Below are 25,185 nucleotides of genomic sequence, written 5' to 3'. Positions count from 1 at the left end.
TCAGATCCTAGTGAGGATAATAGGAAGGTGCACAAACTCTGGCCTGTTAAGTGTCAAAGTGTAACAAGTCAGGCCAAGAAAGAATCTGAGAAGCAACGTGCTAAAGACACAAAAGCTAAGCATAAATCCGGTCAATGCGAGTCCTGGTCTGTCCCCGCAGAAAGGTGAACCCCCTCTGTGGCTGGAGTGAGCTCCTCTAAGCCGACCTGCGCCAGGTAGTGCTCATTGTGAAAATGTTTCCTCTGACGGTTGGGAAAACAGGACCAGCGGTGCTCAGGCCGGCTGACACAATTAACCCCCCGCCAACAACAACGAACATCATGCAGTCCAGAGGAAGGGAGCCTTTGATCTTCCCTCTCATGCCTTAACTGGGGACCATACACACTAATATAGCAGTAACCAGTGCCACAGAGCACAAAGCCCACCAGTAATGCCCTCCCTGGTTGGAGCTCCACCACCTTCTGTACTCGCACCACGAATGTGACTCCAGCCCCATCATTCTTCCCTGGCCAGGAGGCCCTTCCTCCAATCACCCTCTGCCTATTGAGCTACCCTAGAGTTATTAATGGGCATTTCCTGAACACCCACCATGGCTAAGTCCAGCTGCTCCAAGGCACTGAACATCAAGCACCTCCTCCTGGGCCCCCAAATCCCTTCCACCTTCCACACGGCCACTTTTACAGATGCCCCTTCCCTGGTACTGCCCTTGCTCAGCTGCACAGAGGAGTTTTCATCCCCTATTCCTGCCTGTCACTGCCCAGCAGCCCTCTGGCACCATTCCTGAGGGTCACCCTGTCTTGCTCTCTTCCTGCCATGTTGGGAAAGACAGCTCCCATCCTTAAAGGTCAGGTGGGCCAACTAGGGGCAGAAGCCCATTCTATGTTTTCCTACAGCAGAGCCCAAGATCAGAGACTCACCTGCAGGGCCACCCAGAGGGGAGGCAAGTGGGGGAATTTGCCTCAGGCCCTGCAGGGGCCCCATGAGAATACAGTATTGCCACTTTTTTTTTAATGGAAGGGGCCCCCAAAATTGCTTTACCCCAGGGAAACCCTGCTCATCTTGGGTGCAGGCACCACTGGGCTTCTAGAAAACAAGCTGCCCCTGCACAAAGAGAATGAAAGGACCTGTCAAAGCCTGGGATTGAACCAGGGACCTTTAGATCTTCAGTCTAATGCTCTCCCAACTGAGCTACTTTGGCAGCTATATGCCAGTGTTTTGGCCTGTTGCTTCTCTGCCCGGGATGTTTTTGCAGCAGTTGCACACAAAAAGGACGTCATTGGGAGGTGCCCATGAAGACAAGACTCGCTTTTGCCTGCCTTGCTCAGCTTGACTTGCTGCCTCACCCCGTTCCTGCCCTAGTGCCCGGGTTGACCTGGTGGGGGAAGGGGACTGGAGGCAAGTGGCATGGGGAGGAAGTTGAGCTGGACCCTGAGCTAGACTAGACCCTGGCGGTGAGAGTCTGGCCACCACCTGCCACCCCACCCTGTTGTCCTGGCTTCCCCCACTGGACGTCATTTCTGGAGGGAAGTGGGGCTTCTGCCTCCCCTCCCCGATTTTCACACCGCAGAGGAGTGTGAACAGGAAAACGAACGGCTGCTCCACACCCCCACCGGAGGCACCCGACTCCCTTAGCTGCTCCCCTTGCTCCCCCACAGCTATGCTACTGAGTGGAAGCATCCTGTGCCCATCACACAGAGCTCGATTAATCAAAACCCTCTTCTGCCAGCACCAGGCCTCCTGCTTCTTACACTGGGCCTGCAAGCGAGGGGGCGGCTGGCACAGCGCCAAGAGTCTAACCTGTGAGGCAGGAGGCGGCTGACGCCCGCAGCCTGCTGGGGAGCTCCCAGATGTTATTAAGGGACAGAGACTCCTCAATGCCCTTAGTAACAAGGGTTTGGGGGTCACCGAGGCCAGTAAGAGGGTCACTATGTCGGCCTTATAACCCTGGGTGTCAGGTCCCTGTGCAGCTTTGATCTAGAGCTCGGATCCCAACAACCGACCAGCAGCCCACAGCCTCCCCCTGGGTCTGCCCCACCTGGTTACTCCTTACAGGCCAACCTAACCCCCCTTCCAGCCCCGGATTCACCCCCTAATCATCCTACTGCCACTCAGAGCCACAGCTGTGGAGGTGCTGAAGGAGGGAGGGGTGACTCTAGGGTGGGGTTCTTCTCTAACGATGGCTGGCAGAAAGGTGGTGCTCAGCTCTGTCAGCCACCTGCCCAGGTGCCTCGCTGCCAGGGGATGCAGACGTTTCTGTAAGGCCATTAAATGGGGTATTTGGCTTCTGAATGAATGTGAGGAATGTGCACTCCTGAGAGGGAATTTCCATCCCTGTTTTTGCTGCTTTTCAGGGCCCCAGTGGCCTAATGGATAAGGCATTGGCTTCCGAAGCCAGAGATTGTGGGTTCAAGTCCCATCTGGGGTGAAAAACTCCTTTCTTCTTGTAGATTGCAAAGAAGCCTTGGTGTTATTTTCACCAAGGAAGCTGGGAGACGTTTGAACCCAAAGTACTGGATCTTGGGAGCAATCCCCCAGAAATGGCATCTTCTACTATGACAAATGCTTTCTAGACCCATCAGTAGCAAACACTTAATACTAGTGTTTGTCTGAGAATAGAAGGAAGGGGAGTGTTTACTCTGACACCTCAGTGAGTGAAACAGACAGAAAGAGCAAGGCTGTTCTGAAAGAGACTGGATCTGTCTGGAGATAAAGCAGAACCTGAGAATGAGCAACAGTGTGAAAAGAAGAACTTCAAATGGGTGTTAGGTGTTAGATAGGTTGGTCTGACAAATTTCAAAAAAATACCAATGCTCATAGACTGATGTGGACACTGGCTGCTTCTGATCTTTTACTGAGAGTTCATTGAGAAATATTTTCCTTAACTATGTTATGGAATATTGGGTGGGCTATGAAGGCATCATTCCTCCTGCTTTCGCCCTTCGAGACAACACGGCTACATGGCATGTGGCCAATGCTCACCTTCCAGTCAACTGCTAGAGAAGACAACACAGACAGGGATGGCAGCAGGGCAGCCTGGAGCTCCACGGAGATGGTGGGACCAGGTCTCATCAACGGGGAGGTGGCCACCCCACCATGCACAAGGCTGAGCCAGCAAGTGCGGTGTGTGCTTCACCATGCCCCTACTTACTGCACATGGTGGTGGAGGGCAGTTACTGAGTTCGGTTGGTCTGGCAAATTTAGGGCTTGGCTACACTTGCAGATGTAGAGCACTGGGAGTGAAACCACAGCAGGGAAACCGCTGCCGTGTGTTCACACTGACAGCTGCAAGCGCACTGGAGTGGCCACATTAGCAGCTCTGGCAATGCCACAGAGAGCAGTGCACTGGGGTAACTATCCCAGTGTGCAAGTGGCTGCAACGTGCTTTTCAAATGGGGGATGGGGGTGGAGTGTGACAGGAAGTGTGTTGTGCGTACGTGGGGGGAGCAACGGTGTGTTTGGGGGGCTGACAGTGTCTCAGCATGCTGTCTTGTGTGTTCGGACAGCAGCAGACCCCCCCTCTCTCACACACACTCACAACAGCAGCAGCATTCCACACTAATGGTTGCTTTGTCCCAGAGCAGATAAGCAGCCGGCTGTCAGAAACGGAGCTTTGAAAGGGGATATCCGCATGCCTGCAACCGATTTCAAAACAATGACCAGAGTGGGCACTTGACTTCAGGGGATTATGGGACATTTCCTGATGCCAAACACAGTGCAGTGATGCAACACGTCGTCCACACTGATGCCCGGGCATTTCAGCAGGGCTCAGCAAGCTTTATACTTCTCATGGAGGTGGATTACCAGGAGCGCTCCAGCTGCAGAGCCCAGGTGCTCCATGTGCCTTGCCAGTGTGGACACCTCAGGAGTTAGGGCACCCGGGGCTGCTATAATGGGCTCTAACTTGCAAGTGTAGCCAAGCCCCTAGACTATGTCACTTGTGTGACTTACTTGTGCTATTGTAATAAATATAATAGACGTGCAATGGTCAGAAATTGCACCAGCAGAAAAGTATATTGCAGGGAAACCATAAGGAAATTAAGAGTTTAAATTATCCTCCACATCTCCCACATCCCACTAAAATGAATCCAACCCACAGGTCACATGGGCAGAAGTATCGGTGTCAGGATGCTACATTGTTAGCATAGTAAATGAAGCTGCAAAATAAATGATGTTTAAATGACCTCACTCTATTTTTTACAATCCGGTGTTAAGAGGTAATAGATACAGATGGACACCAGGCAGGGTCGTTTGGAGGATGAAGCCTTTATGTTTCCATCCCCCACCACTCTCAAGTTTTAACCAATTAGGACAAGTCAGCAAATAAGAACAACCTCAGGTCTCAGTAACTGCTACAGGTAGCAAAGTCCTACAGGGAGCAGTTTCTGGCACTACACCTGCCCAGCTCTGCTCCCCGGCTCTTCTCGGGCTCCTGCTCTCTCCTTAGCTCCGCCCCACTCTGGCTCAGGCAGTTCCAGCTCCCAGGGAGGATGGGATCCCCTGGCCTGGTGACTCCCTCATTACACTGCCTGGCCTGTCAGTGCGGCTAACTTGGAGCTTTGGCCTCTCCCCATTGCCCAGGGGCCTGTCAGTCTCAGGGTCCTGATTTCCCATTGGCCCTTCCCCCTTCTATTGGGACTGGGAACTAGCCAACCAAAAACCCCACTAAGTTTTAGTAAGGGGCCAACAGTCCCTTACACGAGCCAGCCCCGTGAGGGTCACTGATGCACAGAGACAGCAGCATGAGCTGGTCCCATGGTGTAACGGGCAGCACTCAGGACTCTGAATCCTGCAATCTGAGTTCAAATCTCAGTGGGACCTTGTGTTGGATTGTGCTAAAGCCCTGGAGTTCACAGGGCTCAACTTCCCTGTCTCCAGCTGTACAAGAACAAATCTTTCCCCTCCTGCTGGGTGACTCGCCCACGAGGGCCAGGTTGTGATGGCCACAATGGGTTGAGGCTCTAAAACTTGTTACCCTGGTTGCTGATGCCTGCAGTCTTGTGGTTTGACCAGATGCTTGGGATTCTCACAGCTTCACCTGATGCCCACAAGTTTGGCCATTTTGCTTGCAGCCACATTACCTCTTGTCCACATGGCACTTGAAGGAAGGAGTGCCAGCAGGGGCGGCTTTAGCAATCCTGCTGCCCCAAGCAGGACGTGCCTGCGGAGGTTCCGCTGGTTCCGCGGCTCCGGTGGAGCATCCGCAGTCATGCCTGCGGCAGGTCCACCTGTCCTGCGGCTCCGGTGGACCTCCCGCCGGCATGACTGCGGAAGGTCCGCCGGAGCCGCCTGCCAGCAAAAGGCCGCCCCAAGTGCGCGTTTGGTGCACTGGGGTCTGGAGCCGGCCCTGAGTGCCAGGGCCAGTCTTGATAGTCAGGGCTAGGCAGGATGGAGGAAGAGTCACAGGCTGGAGCCCAACACACCTTTCCTGCTCAGCGCACCTAGAGCAGAGGTGGCTGGTGCTGACAGCTGCAAGGGAAGGCTTAAAAGCTACAGAGCAACTGAGGGCAGGGCAAGAGGAGGAGAGGACCATGGCCAGCAGACGGCCACAAAGACACCCAGCCAGCCTGCTCCCTGCCCAGGGGCGGCAAAGGGATAGACAGGTGGGGTGCATGGATAGAAGAGGCAGCGAGCCTAAAATCTAAAAGGGGAGTGTGGGGTCTAGTGGTCAAAGCAGAGGAGGGGGGTTGGTGGTCAGAATTCCTGGGTTCTATCTCCAGCCCTGGGAGGGGAGTGGGGGCCAGTGGTTAGAGTGTGTGTCGGGGGGAGAGCAAATATTGGGACAGTCCCGATAAAATCAGGATGTCTGGTCACCCTACATCAGGCTTCAAGTTAAGAATCATTTCCCCTTCCCGCTCTGTGGGAGGGGAGACTGTTAAACGTGCTCTCTGTGCGACTGCACATGGCTAAGCAAAGAGAACAAACCCCCAATCCTCCCTGTCCTTTGGGAGCCAGGTTTGCGGTGGGAATCCTGTAGTTCAGATGACTTCACGCCTGGGCATTGGGATTCTTTACCAGTTTCTCTGGCATTGGGGTAGTTTTGTGCTCACAGCTGTGATGGCCGAGTGGTTAAGGTGTTGGAGTTGAAATCTCTCCCCACCCCAAGTAAATCCTGTTCTGCTCCTTTCATAGAGATGCCTGGGACACCCCCTCACCCTGTGTCCCTGAGGGGTCAGGCAAACTCTCAGCAGCTGAAGCCTCTGCCACTCACCTGGTGCCCATAGATCAGCCATAGCCCTGGTTCTGCTCCTCTCTCTAGAGTGTGAAAGGAGCCAAGTCAGCGACTCCATGGGAGCTACGGGGCTGCAGAACCAACAGAGAAAAAATAGGTGCTCAGCACCCACTGGCAGCCAGCTCCCCCCCCACTACAGGCCTTGCTGACAAGCTCCTCCTCTTCCCCTTCAGCCCCTCCCACCTGCCAGTGATCAGCTGTTCAGTGGGGTGAGGGAGGCGCTGGGCGGGGAGGGGGAGGAGCAGGGACAGTAAGAGGTGGGGGAGGGAGAGGAATGGGGCAGGAAGGTGCAGGGTGGGAAGAGATGGGACAGGGGTGGGGGCTTGGGGAAGGGTTGGAGTGGGGGCAGGGCCTGGGGAGGAAATGGGGGATTTGTCACAGACCCCTCTAGGGCCGGCCCTGAAGGGAAGCACCGACTATCACAGTGACAATTCAACTGACCAGCCTTGTGGGGGAGGCTGAGGGAGATCCGCACTCACCAGGTCTCTTCTCTCCCCCACGGTGAGCCAGACACTGCTCTCTCCTGGCTCTCACTCTAGCAGCTGGACGCCAAGGAGCCATTTCCCCTCAGGAAGTGCATTGAGTGCCCCTGTGGTGCTGGGGGGGCTGGCGCTGCTGCTGCCTGTGGGGCTGACAGGGGGGCTGATGTCTGCACAGACTCTCAGCTGCCAGGCCGGAGGGGGCACTTGGGACCTTACCAGACCGGCTCAGTGAAGACGGGGGGTTGACAGAGCAATACAGACGCTCTCCAGAGCACGGAGCAGCAGCCGCCCATGCAGCCAGGCAATGAGCATTTCCCACAACCTGGAGCCAAGGGGGAGGCGGCAGCTGCTGTTCCAGCTCCTCGGGGACAGGCCCTGTCAGCCAACAGCCACTTCTTACTCCCCACAGCTAAGGGCATCGGGTTCCTCCGGTGGGGCTGTGGAGCAGCCGTTCGTTTTCCTGTCCTTTTTGTGTGCAACTGCTGACAAACACATCCCAGACAGAGAAGCAACAGGCCAAAAAACTATTATGCAGCTGCCGAAGTAGCTCAGTTGGGAGAGCGTTAGACTGAAGATCTAAAGGGCCCTGGTTCAATCCCAGGCTTTGGCGGGTCCTTTCATCTCTCTTTGTGCAGTGGTGGCTTGTTTTGTGGGAGCACAGCGGTGCCTGCACCCAAGGTGAGTCCCTGAGCTTGGGCTCTGCAGTAGGAAAACATAGAATGGGCTTCTGCCCCTAGTTGGCCCACCTGACCTTTAACAAGGAGAGATGGGAGCTGTCTTTCCCAACATGGCAGGAAGAGAGCGAGGCAGGTTGACCCTCAGGAATGGTGCCAGAGGGCTGCTGGGCAGGGGCAGTGACAGGCAGGGAGTGGGGATGGAAGCTCCTCTGCGCAGCTGAGCAAGGGCAGTACCAGGGAAGGGGCATCTGTAAAAGTGACCCAGCAACACCTCTCCTCCTCTGGGCACCTGGAGCAGAGGCGGCTGGTGCTGACAGCTCCAAGGGAAGCTTAAAAGCCACAGAGCAACTGAGGTCAGGACTGGAGGAGGGCAGGACCATGCCTAGGTGTGGCTTTCAGACAGGCACAAAAACACCCAGCCAGGCTGCTCCCTGCCATGCCAAACACCCACTGAAGGTCACCAGCATGCGGGGCGGCTGCTGATGCTCTGTGGCCAACGTCCCAAGATGGTAGGAAAGCAGGGCCAGCCCCCATGGTGGGGCCTCTGACTGGTCCCACTCAAGGTGCTGACTTTTGCAGTGGGGCAGGAGATTTTACCCCAAGAGGCTTTTCCCCAGCTGGCGAGAAGCAGAGAAACACCCAGGCTCCGAAGACGCTATGTAGCAAGTACCCTCCAGCACAGGGACAGGCGCACACGCTAGCCCGGGAAGCCGCGCACTTTCTTTGGCAAGTCAGGAAGGGCAAAGGCTGGAAGCGCCTGGGGCTCATGCCCCAGCCTTTGTGACTCCCACCCTCCAACTTCTTCCCGGGGCTCTACCTGAAGTCAGAGCATTGGCCTGAGCGGCCAAGAAGAGTTTCTAGCCTTGAACGGAGCAGGATGTTCAGCACAACTGCAGAAACACAACCACCAAGGGACTTGACCCCTCAGTTTTCTGATCCACACTCAGACACCTTATCCATTAGGCCACCTGGTAACATGATAAAAACCCCTCCAAGCTCTTCTTTGGAAAAGGGGGACATTGTTCTTCTCAGGTCATCTGCTGAGGGGGGCCGAGACTCTCTGGGCACAAGAAGTCGAGTTCCCAGCGACATGTGAGACCTAATTCTCTGGAGCCAGGTGCAGGGCTTTGGCAGGGAGGCTCAGGCATGGGGGATTGGGGTGCAGCGGACGGACCGGCTGTCTAGCTATGGAGATTTAGTCGCACTGAGGCACAGGAGGGAGGAGGAGGAGGAATCCTGCTGACAGGCAGTGGCTGTGCAGAAAAAGAAGAGGGGTTCTGGGAACTTTTTTTGCCTCTCATTTGCCGGCCTGCTCGCTCTTGTGCTGAACGGTGAAGATGATCTCAATGAGCCCAGGTAGCTCAGTTGGTAGAGCATCAGGCTCTTAATCTGAGGGTCCAGGGTTCAAGTCCCCGTCTGGCTGCTCAGCTTTTAAGTTGCCTTGTGTGCCAGGAGCCAAATGATTCCTGGTGCTGTCCACCAGCCACATGCGGATTCCCAGAAGCTGTGGCCATTTCCTGGGAAGGTTCCTTTCCTCAGGAATCAGGAGAGAGGCCACATCCACAGGAGCAGGCCTAGAACACAGTGTCTCTGGCTGGCAGGAAGCGCTGTGGGGCCAGGTGCTGAGAAAGCCCAGAGGGGGAGCAGCAGAGATGAGGGGAAGAGAGACAGAGAAGCAATGAGGGCAGAGCACAAGTGTACAGGGGGTTCACGTCTGGCTATTGTGGGGAACTTCCCTGGTTTATACACTACCCTGGTGCAATTGGCCAGAGAAAGGATCTGAGTCCCCACCCCCTTACCCAGAGGCTGCCTGACCCCAAGGACGCTCTTTCTACTCTCCTGTGTGGCAGAGACCTCGTAACCCCAACAAGGCTGGGCCCAGGAATCCTGGGGGGTTTGATGACCCCCAATCTTGTCATGATCACTTGAACGGGGGCTACAGTGTCTCCACTCTGGGCACTTCCCTGACCCACTCCTCACTGCATGTGCTTCAAGCAAACACCATTTACTACCCAGCAATCAATGTAAAACATAAGGAAAGATGGGAAAGGAAAACACGTCACCCTGTTCTGTGGTGCAGGGAGATCACAACCAGCGTCTCTGGAGGGTCAGGGCAGGTCACAGTCTCTCCCTCACATGTCCCAGGCCTCCTCCCCAGGCCCTGGCTGTGCTGCAGGGACACCACGGGCTGGACACTTGCTCTGGCAGTGGCCATGTGCTCTAGGTGACAGGCCCCTTGCTCCCAGTGTCAGCCCCCATGTAGGGGATATGATCCCCCCACCCCGAAAAGTCTGGCCTGCAAGGTCTCTTGACGGGTGGCATCTCCTTGCACTGGGCCTCTGCCCAGGGTCCCCCTCGCTCTCCCACGCTGCTCACTGCACCGACCTCCAGCCCCAGTGCTGCTGCGGCTCTGCCTCCAGCTCCCTGGGCTGCTCCTCTGGCTCCGCTTGCTGCAGCTCTTCTCCCAGCACAGATCTGCTCCCTGGGCAGCTTCTATGGCTCGTGCTGCTGTGGCTCGGCTCGGCTCCCAGCACAGATCTGCTCTGGTTCTCCCCGGCTGGTGCAGCTCTGCTCCCCGGCTCTTCTCGGGCTCCTGCTCTCTCCTTAGCTCTGCCCCACTCTGGCCCGGGCAGTTCCAGCTCCCACGGAGGATGGGACCCCCTGGCCTGGTGACTCCCTCATTACACTGCCTGGCCTGTCAGTGCGGCTAACTTGGAGCTTTGGCCTCTCCCCATTGCCCCTGGGGACTGTCAGTCTCAGGGTCCTGATTTCCCATTGGCCCTTCCCCCTTCTATTGGTGCTGGGAACTAGCCAACCAAACCTCCCCCCCCCACACACACACACACTAAGTTTTAGTAAGGGGCCAACAGTCCCTTACACAAGCCAGACCCGTGAGGGTCACTGATGTGCAGAGAAGGAACTATGAGCTGGTCCCATGGTGTAAGGGGCAGCACTCAGGACTCTGAATCCTGCAATCTGAGTTCAAATCTCAGTGGGACCTTGTGGTGAAGCCCTGGAGCTCCCAGTACTCAACTTTCCTGTCTCCAGCTGTGCAAGAGCCAATCTCCCCACTCCAGCTGGGTGACTCACCCACTGGAGCCAGGTCTTGGGTTGTGATGGCCACAATGGGTTGGGGATCTAGAACGTGTTACCCTGACGCCTGTGGTTTGACCAGGTGGTTGGGGTTCTTGCTGCTTCACATGAGGCCCACAAGTTTGGCCATTTCACTTGCAGCGACACGTTACCTCTTGCCCACATGGCATTTAAAGGAAGGAGGGCCAGGGCCAGGTTTCATAGTCAGGGAAAGGCAGGAGGGAGGCAGAGTCCCAGGCTGGAGCCCAACACACTTCTCCTCCTCTGGGCACCTGGAGCAGAGGTGGCTGGTGCTGACAGCTCCAAGGGAAGGCTTAAAAGCTACAGAGCAAATGAGGGCAGGGCCAGAGGAGGGGAGAACCATGCCTATGTGTGGCCAGCAGACAGCCACAAAGACACCCAGCCAGCCTGCTCCCTGCCCAGGGGCGGCTCCAGGCCCCAGCACGCCAAGCGCGTGCTTGGGGCGGAAAGCCACTGGGGGCACTCTGCTGGTCGCTGCAAGGGCAGCAGGCAGAGTTGCCTTCTGCGGCTTGCCTGCAGAGGGTCCGCTGGTCCTGCGACTTGGCAAGCGGTCGAAGGCAGCCTGCCTGCTATGCTTGGGGCGGCAAAATGCCTAGAGCCGCCCCTGTCCCTGCCTTGCCAAACCCCCACTGAAGAAGTGCTTAATCCACTCAGTGTGGGGAGAGGATGTGTGGTTGGGGGGAGGAAAAGCCTTGGGCTGCACTGGGGGAGTGCAGAGCAGGGGTGACACCCTAAAAAGCTGCAGCAAAGGGATGGACAGGTGGGGTGCATGGATAGAAGAGGCAGTGAGCCTAAAATCTAAAAGGGGAGTGTGGGGTCTGGTGGTCAGAGCAGGGGAGGGGGGTTGGTGGTCAGAATTCCTGGGTTCTATCTCCAGCCCTGGGAGGGGTGTGGGGGCCAGTGGTTAGAATGTGTGTCGGAGGGAGAGCAAATATTGGGACAGTCCCGATAAAATCAAGACGTCTGGTCACCCTACGTCAGGCTTCAAGTTGAGAATCATTTCCCCTTCCCGCTCTGTGGGACGGGAGACTTTTAAACACGCTCTCTCTGCGACTGCACATGGCTAAGCAAAGAGAACAAACCCCCAATCCCCCCTGTGCTTTGGGAGCCAGGTTTGCGGTGGAAATTCTGTAGTTAGATAACTTCACGCCTGGGCATTGTGATTCTTTACCAGTTTCTCTGGCATTGGGGCAGTTTTGTGCTCACAGCTGTGATGGCCGAGTGGTTAAGGCGTTGGAGTTGAAATCCAATAGGGTTCCCCTGCGCAGGTTCAAATCCTGCGCACAGCGAGGCCTGTGTTTTAGCCAGTCTCTCACCCGGGCAACACCTCTGTACAACCCCCTGAGACACTCTCAATTCTCTCCCCACCTGTTCTGCTCCTTTCATAGAGATCCCTGGGACACCCCCTCACCCTGTGTCCCTGAGGGGTCAGGCAAACTCTCAGCGCCTGAAGCCTCTGCCACTCACCTGGTGCCCCATAGATCAGCCATAGCCCTGGTTCTGCTCCTCTCTCTAGAGTGTGAAAGGAGCCAAGTCAGCGACTCCATGGGAGCTACGGGGCTGCAGAACCAACAGAGCAAAAATAGGTGCTCAGCGCCCACTGGTAACCAGCTCCCCCCCCCCACTACAGGCCTTGCTGACAAGCTCCTCCTCTTCCCCTTCAGCGCCTCCCACTTGCCAGTGATCAGCTGTTCAGTGGGGTGCAGGAGGCGCTGGGCGGGGAGGGGGAGGAGAAGGGACAGTAAGAGGTTGGGGAGGGAGAGGAATGGGGCAGGAAGGTGCAGGATGGGAATAGAGGGGACAGGGGTGGGAGCTTGGGGGAAGGGGTGGAGTGGGGACAGGGCAGAAAAGGGAGGATTTGCCCTGGGCCCTGCACCCCTCTAGGGCCGGCCCTGAAGGGAAGCACCGACTATCACAGTGACAATACAACTGACCAGCATTGCGGGGGAGGCTGAGGGAGATCCGTACTCACACTGATGCCCGGGTGTTTCAGCAGGACTCAGCGAGCTTTATGCTTCTCATGGAGGTGGATTACCAGGAGCGCTCCAGCTGCAGAGCCCAGGTGCTCCATGTGCCTTGCGAGTGTGGACACCTCAGGAGTTAGGACCCCTGGGGCTGCTTTAATGGGCTCTAACTTGAAAGTGTAGCCAAGCCCCTAGACTATGTCACTTGTGTGACTTACTTGTGCTATTGTAATAAATACAATAGACATGCAATGGTCAGAAATCGCACCAGCAGAGAAGTATATTGCAGGGAAACCATAAGGAAATTAAGAGTTTAAATTATCCTGCACATGTCCCACATCCCACTAAAATGAATCCAACCCACAGGGCACATGGGGAGAAGTATCGGTGTCAGGATGCTACATTGTTAGCACAGTAAATGAAGCTGCAAAATAAATGATGCTTAAATTCCCTCACTCTATTTTTTACAATCCTGTGTTAAGAGGTAATAGATACAGATGGACACCAGGCAGGGTCGCTTGGAGGATGAAGCCTTTATGCTTCCATCCCCCACCACTGTCAAGTTTGAGCCAATTAGGACAAGCCAGCAAGCGCCATTTTTCCCCCTCCTGCTGGATGGGTCAGGGCTCTAGAACTGACACCTGAGGGTTGGGATTCTCACGGCTTCACCTGGTGCCCACAAGTCTGGCACTTGCCACTGTGCTTTCCCTCTTGCCCACCTGGCGCTTGAAAGAAGCAGGGCCAGGGCCAGGCTTCATAGTCAGGGCTGGGCAGGCGGAAGCCCAGCACCTCTCCTCCTCTGGGCACCTGGAGCAGAGGCGGCTGGTGCTGACAGCTCCAAGGGAAGGCTTAAAAGCCACAGAGGCCAGGGCAAGAAGAGGAGAGGACCATGCCTATGTGTGGCCAGCAGACAGCCACAGGGCCAGCCTGCTCCCTGCTGTGCTGAAGGCCACCCACAGACCAGCATGCAGGGCGGCTGCTGATGCTCTGTGGCCAACATCAGAAGAGGGTAGGAAAGCAGGGCCAGCCCCCCTGGTGGGGCCTCTGACCGTTCCCACTCATGGTGCTGACTTTGGCAGTGGAGCCGCCCATTTTCTTTGGCAAGTCAGGAAGGGCAAAGGCGAGACTGGAAGCACCTGGGGCTCATGCCCCAGCCTCTGTGACACCCAGCCCCCAACTCCTTCCCGGGGCTCTAGCTGAAGCCGGAGCATTGGCCTGAGCGGCCAAGAAGAGGTTCCAGCCCTGAAGGGAGCAGGACTTGCAGCACAAAGTGAGCACAACCACGAGGGGACTCAAATCCTGAATCATCCGATCCACAGGGAGATGCCTTATCCTTTAGGCCACATGATGAGGGGGTCTAAACACTTCTTTGGAAAAGCCGGACACTGTGTTTCTCAGGTCATCTGCTGAGGGGGCCGAGACTCTCTGGGCACAAGAAGTTAAGTTCCCAGCGACACGTGAGACTTAACTGTATGGGGCCAGGTGCAGGGCTTTGGCAGGAAGGCTCGGGCATTGGGGATTGAGGTGCAGCGGATGGACCGGCTGTCTAGGCACAGAGATTTAGTCTCCCTGAGGAGGAGGAGGAATCCTGCTGACAGGCAGTGGCTGTGCAGAAAAAGAGGAGGGGTTCCTGGGACTTTTTTTGCCTCTCTTTTGCCTGCGTGCTCACTCTTGCCTGAACACTGGGATAATCACTGTTGTGGTGAATGGTGAAGCTCTTTCCTAACAAGCCCAGGTAGCTCAGGTGGTAGAGCATTAGGCTCTTAATCTGAGGGTCCAGGGTTCAAGCCCCTGACTGGGCGCTCAGCTTTTAAGTTGCCTTGTGTGCCAGGAGCCAAACTCTGTTCACAGCCACACAGGGATTCCCAGAAGCTGTGGCCATTTCCTGGAAAGGTTCCTTTCCTTAGCAAGCAGGAGAGAGGCTGCAGGTGCAGATAGCGCAGTCTCTTGCTGCCAGGAAGCGCTGTGGGGCCAGGTGCTGAGAAAGCCCAGAGGGGGAGCAGCAGAGATGAGGGGAAGGGAGACAGAGAAGCAATGAGAACAGAGCACAAGTGTAAAGGGGGCATCTGGTCTGGCTATTGTGGCAAACTTCCCTGGTTTATACATGACCCTGGTGGAATTGGCCTGTGGAAGGATCTGAGTCCCCACCCCCTTACCCAGAGGCTGCCTGACCTCAAGGACTGTTAGGATACAGAGATTCAGGCCTGTCTGCAGAGGCCTGTACTTTAAGAATTTAGGTGTATTTTTATCACTTAGCTAGTTATAAAGATATAAAAGAGAGAATAAAAAATCACTGTCTGTCTGTGTAATGGCCTTCTCTTACTGTGACAGTCTGAGGCCTGGTTCTTCGGCTGAGCAGCAAAGGCAGACATAAGCTGGGAAGTGTATGGTCACATTCACACATTCCCAACTAGTCACATTGAAATAAGGTGCGATTGGGCTGTTAGGAATACAATCCTGTCCTGATATTCCATCACCTCCAGAGAAAGGGAAACTTAGTTTGGTAGCATCCTGTCTGGCAAGAACTCACTTATCAATAGACACAGCTGGAAAACCCTTATGTCTGTATAGATGTAGTTGTGAAATCCTCCCTTCTGTATTGTTTTGTATGTTTATTTGCATGGTCTCTGTCTGGGTCTGTGATTGTTTCTGTCTGCTGTATAATTAATTTTGTTGGGTGTAACCAGTGAAGGAGGTGGAATATAACCATGTTACAGTATATTAGGACTGGCTAATCTAGAGAAGGAGTGAGGGTACCAGGCAGTGTGGCGGTCGGGGCCACGTGGTGAGTGTCCCGCTGAAGCGCTGGCTGCCCCCCTTCTCTCTCCCCCCACTCCCTCCCCTTCCCCCCCGCTAGACCGGGAGCGCACTGTGCAGCACAGGGACTCCACTGGCTCTGGCCGCCATGGAGGGTTTTTTGTTTTGTTTTTCCCCTGCTTTGCCGGCCGCGCTGTTGTTTTTCCCCCACCCCCCTGCTTTGTTGCTCCAGCCCCCCCCATTTTTGTGTTGTCCCCCCCAACTTTGCCGCTCCAGCTGCGCCGTATCCGCCTCCCCACACCCCTGCTTTGCCGCTCCAGCCGTGCCGTTTTTTCCCCGCTGTTTTTTTGCTTGGGGCGGCAAAAAAGCCAGAGCTGGCCCTGCCCACACCTGACTCCCTGCCATCTCTACCGGGACCTGACAAGCTTTGCTTGTGTTTGGATTCTGCAAAGCAGAGGAGCAGGTGACGTTTTCCTTGCAAGCTGTGTGTGAGTCAATCTTTGGCCAGGTCTGCACTACAAAGTTGTTTCAGCAGAATTATATTGCTCAGGTGTGTGAAAAACACACTAAGCTCCCTCAGTCAGCAGCTTGTGGCTGGTGCACACACTGCAATGCCACGTCTGGTGACAAAACTGCCCTGTTTTGCTGACAAAATAAATTGACTTTGATGAGAGGTCTAGAGCTTTTTGCAGCAAACTTAAAGTGACAGAGTAGACGCTGCTGTTCATTATATCACCATAACTGGCCTCCTCCAGTATCCCACAATGCCTGCCGTGAACTCGCCTGCCCTGCATTCCTGCTACAGAGCCATGGCCCCTCCCCTTTCATAGCTCCGGGAAGTTCTCACAGCTGAGCCTGCTGCTCTGCTGCGGCAGCCAGGAGCAAATCACTGCCATGGATGCTGCTCTCTCCCGCCCTGTGAACACAGAGCAGGGTGGCAGGAACTTCCATACATTGGGGGGGGCACCGGCATCCGAACTGTGACGCCACCATGACACCCCTTCCCTCGAGGAGGCTCTTACCTTCTAAACAAGGTCGGCTGTTTTCTTGTAAAATCACTGAAAGGGAAGGAGAAAACTCGAAAGAGGTTCCTCCTGGCGCTCACGTCCGTGAACCCGAATTCTCTCTCAGTCCTCAAAGAGAGACCTGGAGAAGGAGACTTGCTGAAGCAAAGCCACAGGGGTCTCTGAGGTTTCCCTGGCCCCTCGCCCCTGTCCTGCCTGGCTGATGTCAGCATCTCTCTGTGAGGTCACCACCTCCCCACCATCTTTGACCAATAGTCTGAGGTCCTGCAAAAGGACTTTGTGATGTCACTGCCACACCCCTCCCTTGCTGTGCTAATGTCCTGCCCCTGGCCAGGCACTTTGGAGGTTTGAGCTACTCCCTGTGGATCACCCCACTCAAGGAGCGTTCGTTCTAGGCAGCAAGCCGGCTAGACAGGAAAACATCAGATGCTGCTCCCAATGCTACACTCAAGTTTTTCAGAAATTAGTCGACTTTATGGCCAGAAGAGACCATTAGAGCATCTAATCTGACCCCCTGCATATCACAGGCCTCCTGTATGACACAAGAGCTACTTTTGGGGGCAACACATTCCAGAAAGGCATCTAGTCTTCATTGATTGACATCAAGAGATGGAGAATCCACCACTTTCCTTGGTAGCTTGTTCCTGTGGTGAATCATCCTCTCCGTTGAATATTTGTGCCTTAGTTGTAATATGAATTTGTCTCTTTTCACCTTCCAGCCATTGGGTCTTGTTATGCCTTTCTCTGCTCGATTAAAGAGCCCTTTAATACCCAATATTTTCTCTCCATTAAGGCACTTCAACACTTCCATGAAGTCACCTTTCAATCTTCTTTTGATAAGCTAAACAGGTTGAGCTCATTCAATAGCTCACTAGAAGGCATTTTTCTCCAGCCCTCAGAACATTTGGTGGCTCTTTGCTGCCCCAGCTCCAATTTCACAACATATTTTTCAAATGAGGACACCAAAACTGGAGGCAGCATTACAGTATCAGTCTCACTGATGCCGTGTCACTTCCTGTGACGTTATTGACATAATCTATAACTGTATAGATCATTGTTGCGACCACTGTTCTATATTTGCAGCCAATATGGTAGAAAGGTTGTTGTGTAAGGGGTCTATGGAGAGGTTCTGATTGGCTGATTATAATGATGCTATCTCTAGATGTGTATCATTTTTGTAGTTGATGTTATGAATATTGGCTCTATGCTGCCCATATTTCAAACTTGTGCTCTGCTTCCAGGGAACACCCCAGACAAGTTGGTGTCAGTTCTGTCTAGCCTGTTTGATGGCTCATTAAGGACCATCAGCTGTACAATCGACCCATTGAGAGAAGGCAGATATGCCTTGTGACTCAGCAAGGTCTGCAGGGACCTGCCTATGGACAGAACTTTAAGGTTTTTCTATGCCAGGTGCTGTATAGAGTGTCCTTGGGACAAAGACTACATGGCAAGAGACTATAAAAGGCTGATGCCTCGCCTCCATCTTGTCTTCAGTCCTGCTTCATACCTCTGGATGGACTTTGCTACAAACTGAAGCTCTCTACAAAGGACTGAATGACCCCTTATTTTTTCTCTGGCCTAGCAAGAATGAATTGAATTTTGTGACTTTCTGGAAAGTGCAGCGAAATTAAATGTGAGGAATTCAGTCTCTGTGTTTGTGAGCTGATGTTTTCCTCTCACAGGTCAGTGCCTGCATTGAAATACCAAGAGGGATCTAAGGGCTGGTGTACACTGGGCACTGAACTGACAGAGCGACGTCTCTCAGGGTGTGACCCCCCCAACCCATATAGTTAAGGTGACCTAAGCCCTGGTTAGATAGTGCTAAATAAAAGGAAGAATTGTTCTGCCCATGGAGCTCTTACAGGGATGGGAAAACACCTCCAGTCACTGTCTACTCCAAAGTGCTATAGCAGGTGCCACAGCAGCCTTTTAAGTGTAGACAGAGTGAAAGTAGATCTGGCTCCACTTTGCACTCTGGATGCTCAGGCACTAAGACTAGAGTAATAATAACAACAGTGTAGTGCCTGCATAGTTGGCAGGATTTGAACTTGTGCAGGGTGACTCCAATAGATGCCTAACCCATTCCCTTAATGACTTGGCCACAACTACTTGATATAGAGCTGTGTCATTACATGATGATTCTGTTCTCACTGAATTGTCACTTCAAATTGCTCAGACCAGCTTCCCCAGCACACTCACGGCTGTGCATTAGTGTACTTGTGTCCTTGGGTGAACAGTGAGAATTCCTGCCCATTTCCCTTCCAGCTGGAGCAGGATGAGAGTGTGTTTGTGTGAACGACATTGCTGAAGATTGTTGTTCATTCCCCACTCTGACAATTCAGACAGTCCCTTTCCTAGTCAAATCTCCAGCACATCATTCCAATAGCTGGGGGCAGGATTTCTCTGGGGCACTGAAATTTTTTCAGGGGGCTGGTGCATGAACTCAGCCTTGCATTCCACCCTTGATGTTTCATGGACTAACAACAGCAGCAGAAAGAAAGAGCCGAGCCAATATCTCCCTGGCAGGGATGCAGGTGCCATGATCCCGCTGTCTGACTATCGCCAGTGCAGGAGTGAAGGGTTCACTGAAATCAAATGCCCTGGCTCAGACCAGAGACACAGGAAGATTTTGCTGTTCATGGATCTGTGCAAAGGAAATTGTGTCTCTGTGTGAAATTGAGGCAGGAAATGAAACATCCACATGGTGGCCCAATGCTCTAGGGAATGTGGGAGAAGGACTCGGGCTGAGAAATGATTTAACCGGGGTTTGTATTTATTGCCCTGATTAAAATCTATGGCTAAAAGGCAGCCACTGTTGTTAGTACTTGTACCTGTGTAGGGACACCCCAGTGGGTGTCAAGTCCATTGTCTTCACAGGGGCAGTCATTATTTTATCAAGGTACAAATTTCTTGGCCAAGGTATAGTCAAGGTCTAGACTCCAGAGAAAACAATACACTGCTGATAAGAGGAAGTACATAAAAAGATTTTGCAGCCACCATGGGCATAACTATGATGTGTCGTGTTTCACTTTCCTTTCCCTTTGGTGCCACCTCCTTTCCCTTTGGCCTTGTAGTTGACCAAGGGCAAAGCTGAACATCTCCTCAGACACCAGGGAGTGTTTATGTCCATTCCTGCGAGCTACACAGGGGTTTGATGTTGCTGCTTTCAGTCCTCTGGCTCTGCCGGGATAAGGAACAATTCAGGCTGTCACTGAACTGAAGGAGGAAGATCAGTTTTTGACAGGGAGAGGGACGCCTCCTCTTAAAGGTGTTTGTCTGGCTGGCAGTCCTGGTTCCCAGGTCTCGCCCGTGCGGCTCCAGCAGTTTTGGGACCAGGTCACTCTCTTGGCCCCACCTGCTGCCCCCAGGCGCTTTCCCCCCCCCGCCCAGGGGCCCCGTCAGTGCAGCGGAGCGGGGCAGCGTCTGCCGGCTCGCTCCAGTGGCTGCCGGCCCTCCCCATGGCAGGGCAGGGTGGGGCTGTGCCTCCGCGCACTGCCCCTGTCCCGAGCCCCTGCAGCCAATGGGACACTGTGGGGGTGATGCCTGGGGGCAGCAGCACATGGAGGCCCCCCAGCCTGCCCCACCTTGGAGCCCCAGGGAAGTGCCACACTCCTGACCCTCTCCCAGAGCCTGCACCCCGGTCCACACACGCCTGCCCCAATCTCCCTCCCAGAGCCTGTGCCCTCTCCCTCCACACACCCCCTCCCGCCTGCCCCAATCTCCCTCCCAGAGCCTGCACCCCCACCCCTCCTCCTGTTACCCCTACCCCCTGCCCCAGCCCAGAGCCTGCACTCAGCACCCAAACTCCCAGAGCCGTACAAGGAATTTTTGTGCCCAAGGCAAGGGCCGGCTCCAGGCTCTTTGGCGGCAGGTCCCTGAGTTCCTGTTGGAGGGAAGGACCTGCCACTGAATTGCCACCGCCGCTTCATTCATCCTTCGGTGGCAATTTGGCAGCGGGTCCCTGAGTCCCTCTTGGAGAGAAAGACCCACTGCCGAATTGCTGCCGAAGAAGTGGCAGCGGTAGAGCTGCCGCCGAAGCACCGCTGATCGTGGTAGAGCTGTGCCCCTCCACTTTGCACGCCCGAGGCAAGTGCCTCACTCATCTCGCCCATGTTACAGCGCTGCAAACTCCATCCCAGAGCCTGCACCCCAGAACCCCTCCCCCACCCAAACTCCCTCCCAGAGACCAGCCTCTCACCCCTTCTGCACCCAAACTCCCCAGAGCCTGCCCCCAGAACCCCTCCCCCACCCACACTCCCTCCCAGAGACCAGCCTCTCACCCCTTCTGCACCCAAACTCCCCCCAGAGCCTGCACCCCAGAACCCCTCCCCCACCCAAACTCCCCCCAGAGCCTGCACCCCTCCAGCACCCCCATCCCCAGCCCAGGGCCGGCACCCAAGACCACCACCCCCCCCCCCAACTCCCTCCCAGAGCTTTAGGCAGGTGAGGGGCGGAGTTTTGGGGGATGGGTTCTGGGCAGTATGAGTGACATTATTGGCCCACTGGGAGGACTGGAGGACTGGCCCTGGCCCTAAGGTAAATGGAGGTTGAGACCCTGCTTTAAGGGATTGGAGCAATGCTGGAGAGACTGACGGGCAGGGAGCTGGGGAGCTGTGTGTGCCCCAAGGAGAGTTGTAGTTGTGCTCTGGTGACACAGAGCGGGGGTGGGGAGTTTGTAAGCTGTGGTGTTTGTACAGAGATAAAGTTTACTAACCCCCACATTAAAAACTGTTCCTGCTCTGGGCTATACATGACACTCTTTGTTGAGAGTATAGCTCAGTGGGTGAATGTTTCCCTACAGCATAATGGGTTCCTAGTTCCAATCCAAGTGATTCCCTTAAAAAGCTTTTTCAAATGAAAATCGATTTCCAGACCCATCTCCAGTATGTTCAGGAGTTTGCTGAAGGCAGGGAGTGGCGGGGTTGAAATGAATTTAAACTCTCAGCATTTTCCTGTGCAAACGAATAAAGACCTAGCAGAGCTGTCCAGCAGCTGAAATCAGTTCCAGTCCTCGGCGTCTCTAAAGCCTGGTCTACACTAGGCGTTTAAACCGGTTTTAGGAGCATAAAACCGATTTAACGCCACACCCGTCCACACTAGGAGGCACCTTATATCAATTTTAATGGCTCTTTAAATCGGTTTCTGTACTCCTCCCCGACGAGAGGAGTAGCGCTAATATCGGGATTAACATATCGGAATAGGGTTAGTGTGGCCACAAATCAACGGTATTGGCCTCCGGGCGGTATCCCACAGTGCACCACTGTGACTGCTCTGGACAGCACTCTGAACTCTGATGCACTGGCCAGGTAGACAGGAAAAGCCCCACGAACTTTTGAAATTCATTTCCTGCTTCCCCAGCGTGGAGAGCTCATCAGCACAGGTGACCACGCACAGCTCATCTGCACAGGTAACAATGCAGTCTCCTGAGAATCGAAAAGAGCCCCAGCATGGACTGCACGGGAGGTACTGGATCTGATCGCTATATGGGGAGAGGATTCAGTGCTAACAGAACTGCGTTCCAAAAGACGAAATGAAAAAGTATTTGAAAGAATTTCTAAGGCTATGACGGATAAAGGCCACAGCAGGGACTCACTGCAGTGCAGAGTGAAAGTTAAGGAGCTCAGACAAGCCTACCAGAAAACCAAAGAAGCAAACGGTAGGTCCGGGGCAGGTCGAAAAACATGCCGCTTCTATGCTGAGCTGCATGCAATTTTAGGGGGCTGCGCCACAAGTACCCCACCCCTGACCGTGGATTCTGAGGTGGGGGTCGTAATCTCTGCCATGTCTGAGGACTTTGCGGACGGGGAAGATGAAGATGAAGAAGAGGAGGACGACCTAGCAGAGAGCACACAGCACTCCATGAGCCCCAGCAGCCAGGAGCTTTTTCTCACCCTGACGGAATTACCCTCCTCCCAGCCCTCCCAAGCAACTATCCCAGACAATGACGCCATGGAAGGGACCTCTGGTGAGTGAACCTTTGCAAATAGCAAACATTGTTTTTTAAGCAAGCGTTTTTTAATGATTGATTTGCCCTGAGGACTTGGGACGCATTCGCAGACAGTATAGTTACTTAGAAAAGTTTGTTAACATGTCTGGGGATTGAGAGGAAATCCTCCAGGGACATCTCGATGAAGCGCTCCTGGAGGTACTCCAGAAGCCTTTGCAGAAGGTTTCTGGGCAAGGCAGCCTTGTTCCGCCCACCATGGTAGGAAACTTTACCACGCCATGCATGTAGCAAGTAATCAGGTATCACTGCATGGCAAAGCATAGCAGCGTATGGTCCCGGTGACTGCTGGCATTCAAGAAGCATCCGTTCTTTATCTCGCTGTGTGATCCTCAGCAAAGTGATATCGTTCAGGATAACCTGGTTAAAAATCAGGAATTTAAGTAAGGGGGATGGCCATTTTCCTACTGGGTTCGTGGACTGCAGCAGCTTAAAAAAAAAACTTTCCTGCACTTAGCCAAGCGGGGGGAGGGGAGGAGTTAAATGCGATGATCTTTTTCGTGTTTGGTCAGCGGGGATCTTCCCCAAGCTACCAGCCACGCAGTGGGGGTGGGGGGTGGGAAGGGTGTTGATTAGCAGGGAGCTAGCATGGTATTAGCCATGCATTGGGGGGAGGGGTAAATCACTACAGAAGCCGAAAGACAGTGGCTTACCATGGCCGCATGCAAGCTGAATTCTGATGCCTGGACCTGTGTCTGTGAGATCTGTAACTCCAGAGCTGCAGGCACTCAGTATTAAGATGAAAAATGCGACCTTGTAGGGAAATCACATGTGCTATGTAAGGTGAATAGTGCTGTTCACTGTGAAAGAGTATAACCATTGTTCTGTAAAATGTATCTTTTTAAATATTTCTCTCCCTCATGCAGCTGCAAATTTTTCAAGTGTCCCTCCTCCATCCCAAAGGCTAGCACAGATAAGGTGGAGGAAAAAGAAGATGCGAGATGAAATGTTCTCAGATATTATGGAAGTTACACGCAAGGAAAGAGCTCATCTGAATGAGTGGAAGGATGTGGTATCAAATTACAGGAAAGAGGCCAGTGAACGTGAGGACAGGAAAGACACCGGAGATGAGAGGTGGCGGCAGGAAGACCAGCAGGAAAATCAGCGGTGGCGGCAGGAAGATCAGCGGTGGCAGGATGCAACTCTGGGGCTGCTGCATGATCAAACTGACATGCTCCAGCGTCTGGTGGAGCTTCAGGAACAGCAGCAGGATCACAGAGTGCCGCTGCAGCCCCTGTATAACCACCCTCAACCCTCACCATGTTCCACATCCTCCTCACCCAGACGTGTAAGAACGCGTGGGGGGAGGCTCCGTGCACCCGCCCACTCCACCCCCGTGGACAGCCCAACCAGAAGGCTGTCATTACTGTGAAATTTTTAAATGGCCTTCTCCATCCCTCCTATCCTCCTCCCAAACCACACCCTTACTTCTCTCCCTCTTTTTATAATGAATTAATAAAGAATTCCTGATTTTTATACTATAGTGACTTTATTTGCACAAGTAAGCTGTACTCGACGGGGGAGGGTGAGTTGCTTACAGGGAATGAGTCAATCAAGGGGGGGTGGGTGTTCATCAACAAACACAGCAGTCACAGTGTACCCTGGCCATTGATGAAGCTCGTTTTCAAAGCTTCTCTGATGCGCACCACTTCCTGGTGTGCTCTTCTAATCTCCCTGGTGTCTGGCTCCGCGTAATCAGCGACCAGGTGATTTGCCTCAGCCTCCCACCCCGCCATAAAGGTCTCCCCCTTACTCTCACAGAGATTGTGGAGAATACAGCAAGCAGTAATAACATAGGGGACATTGGTTTGGCTGAGGTCTGAGCGAGTCAGTAATGTGCGCCAGCGCGCCTTTAAACGGCCAAATGCACATTCCACCACCATTCTGCACTTGCTCAGCCTGTAATTGAGCAGATCCTGACCACTGTCCAGGCTGCCTGTGTATGGCTTCATGAGCCATGGCATCAAGGGGTAGGCTGGGTCCCCCAGGATAACGACAGGCATTTCAACATCCCCAACTGTTATTTTCTGGTCTGGGAAGTAATTCCCTTGCTGCAGCCATTTAAACAGAGTAGTGCTTCTGAATACGCGAGCGTCATGAACTCTCCCTGGCCATCCCACGTGGATGTTGGTGAAACGTCCCTTGTGATCCACCAGAACTTGCAGCACCATTGAAAAGTACCCCTTCCGGTTTACGTACTGGATGCCCTGGCGCTCCGGTGCCAAGATAGGGATATGGGTTCCATCTATCGCACCCCCACAGTTAGGGAATCCCAGTGCAGCAAAGCCATCCACTATGGCCTGCACGTTTCCCAGAGTCACAACCTTTCGTAGCAGCAGCTTAGTGATTGCTTTGGCTACTTGCATCACAGCAGCCCCCACAGTAGATTTTCCAACTCCAAATTGATTCCCGACTGACCGGTAGCTGTCTGGCGTTGCAAGCTTCCACAGGGCTATCGCCACTCGCTTCTCAACTGTGAGGGCTGCTCTCATCTTGGTATTATGGCATTTCAGGGCAGGGGCAAGCAAGTCACAAAGTTCCATGAAAGTGCCCTTACGCATGCGAAGTTTCGCAGCCACTGGGAATCGTCCCACACCTGCAACACAATGCGGTCCCACCAGTCAGTGCTTGTTTCCCGAGCCCAAAATCGGCATTCAATGGATAGAATCTGCCCCATTACCATCAGGATCTCCAAAGCGCAGGGGCCCGTGGTTTGAGAGAATTCTGTGTCTACGTCCTCATCACTGTCATCGCCGTGCTGCCGTATCCGCCTCCTCCTCGCCTTGGTTTGAAGGTCCTGGTTCACCATATACTGCACGAGAGTGCGTGAGGTGTTTAAAACATCCATGATTGCGGTATTGAGCTGAGCAGGGTCCATGCTTGCTGTGCTATGGCGTCTGCACAGTTCACCAAGCAAAAAAGGCGCGAAACGG

At 54.0% G+C, this 25,185-nt stretch overlaps 8 non-coding genes across 8 annotated transcripts; 7 read left to right on the top strand and 1 right to left on the bottom strand.

Moving 5' to 3' along the window:
• Positions 1-1,125: 1,125 nt before the first annotated feature.
• Positions 1,126-1,198, bottom strand: TRNAF-GAA. Its single transcript has one exon. It is a non-coding gene; the product is annotated as a tRNA-Phe (tRNA).
• Positions 1,199-2,352: 1,154 nt separating this feature from the next.
• On the top strand, positions 2,353-2,425 carry TRNAR-CCG. Its single transcript has one exon. It is a non-coding gene; the product is annotated as a tRNA-Arg (tRNA).
• A 2,321-nt stretch (positions 2,426-4,746) lies between these two features.
• Positions 4,747-4,818, top strand: TRNAQ-CUG. The gene has a single exon. It is a non-coding gene; the product is annotated as a tRNA-Gln (tRNA).
• Positions 4,819-7,248: 2,430 nt separating this feature from the next.
• Positions 7,249-7,321, top strand: TRNAF-GAA. The gene has a single exon. It is a non-coding gene; the product is annotated as a tRNA-Phe (tRNA).
• Positions 7,322-8,738: 1,417 nt separating this feature from the next.
• TRNAK-CUU lies at positions 8,739-8,813 on the top strand. Its single transcript has one exon. It is a non-coding gene; the product is annotated as a tRNA-Lys (tRNA).
• A 1,504-nt stretch (positions 8,814-10,317) lies between these two features.
• On the top strand, positions 10,318-10,389 carry TRNAQ-CUG. Its single transcript has one exon. It is a non-coding gene; the product is annotated as a tRNA-Gln (tRNA).
• Positions 10,390-11,709: 1,320 nt separating this feature from the next.
• On the top strand, positions 11,710-11,791 carry TRNAS-UGA. Its single transcript has one exon. It is a non-coding gene; the product is annotated as a tRNA-Ser (tRNA).
• Positions 11,792-14,195: 2,404 nt separating this feature from the next.
• Positions 14,196-14,268, top strand: TRNAK-CUU. The gene has a single exon. It is a non-coding gene; the product is annotated as a tRNA-Lys (tRNA).
• Positions 14,269-25,185: the final 10,917 nt, after the last annotated feature.

This window comes from Mauremys reevesii, linkage group 23 (assembly GCF_016161935.1).
Source record: "Mauremys reevesii isolate NIE-2019 linkage group 23, ASM1616193v1, whole genome shotgun sequence".
NCBI classification, from domain to species: Eukaryota; Metazoa; Chordata; order Testudines; family Geoemydidae; genus Mauremys; species Mauremys reevesii.
The sequence above is the reverse complement of the archived record's forward strand: the minus strand, read 5'-3'. Positions and strand labels throughout refer to the sequence as shown.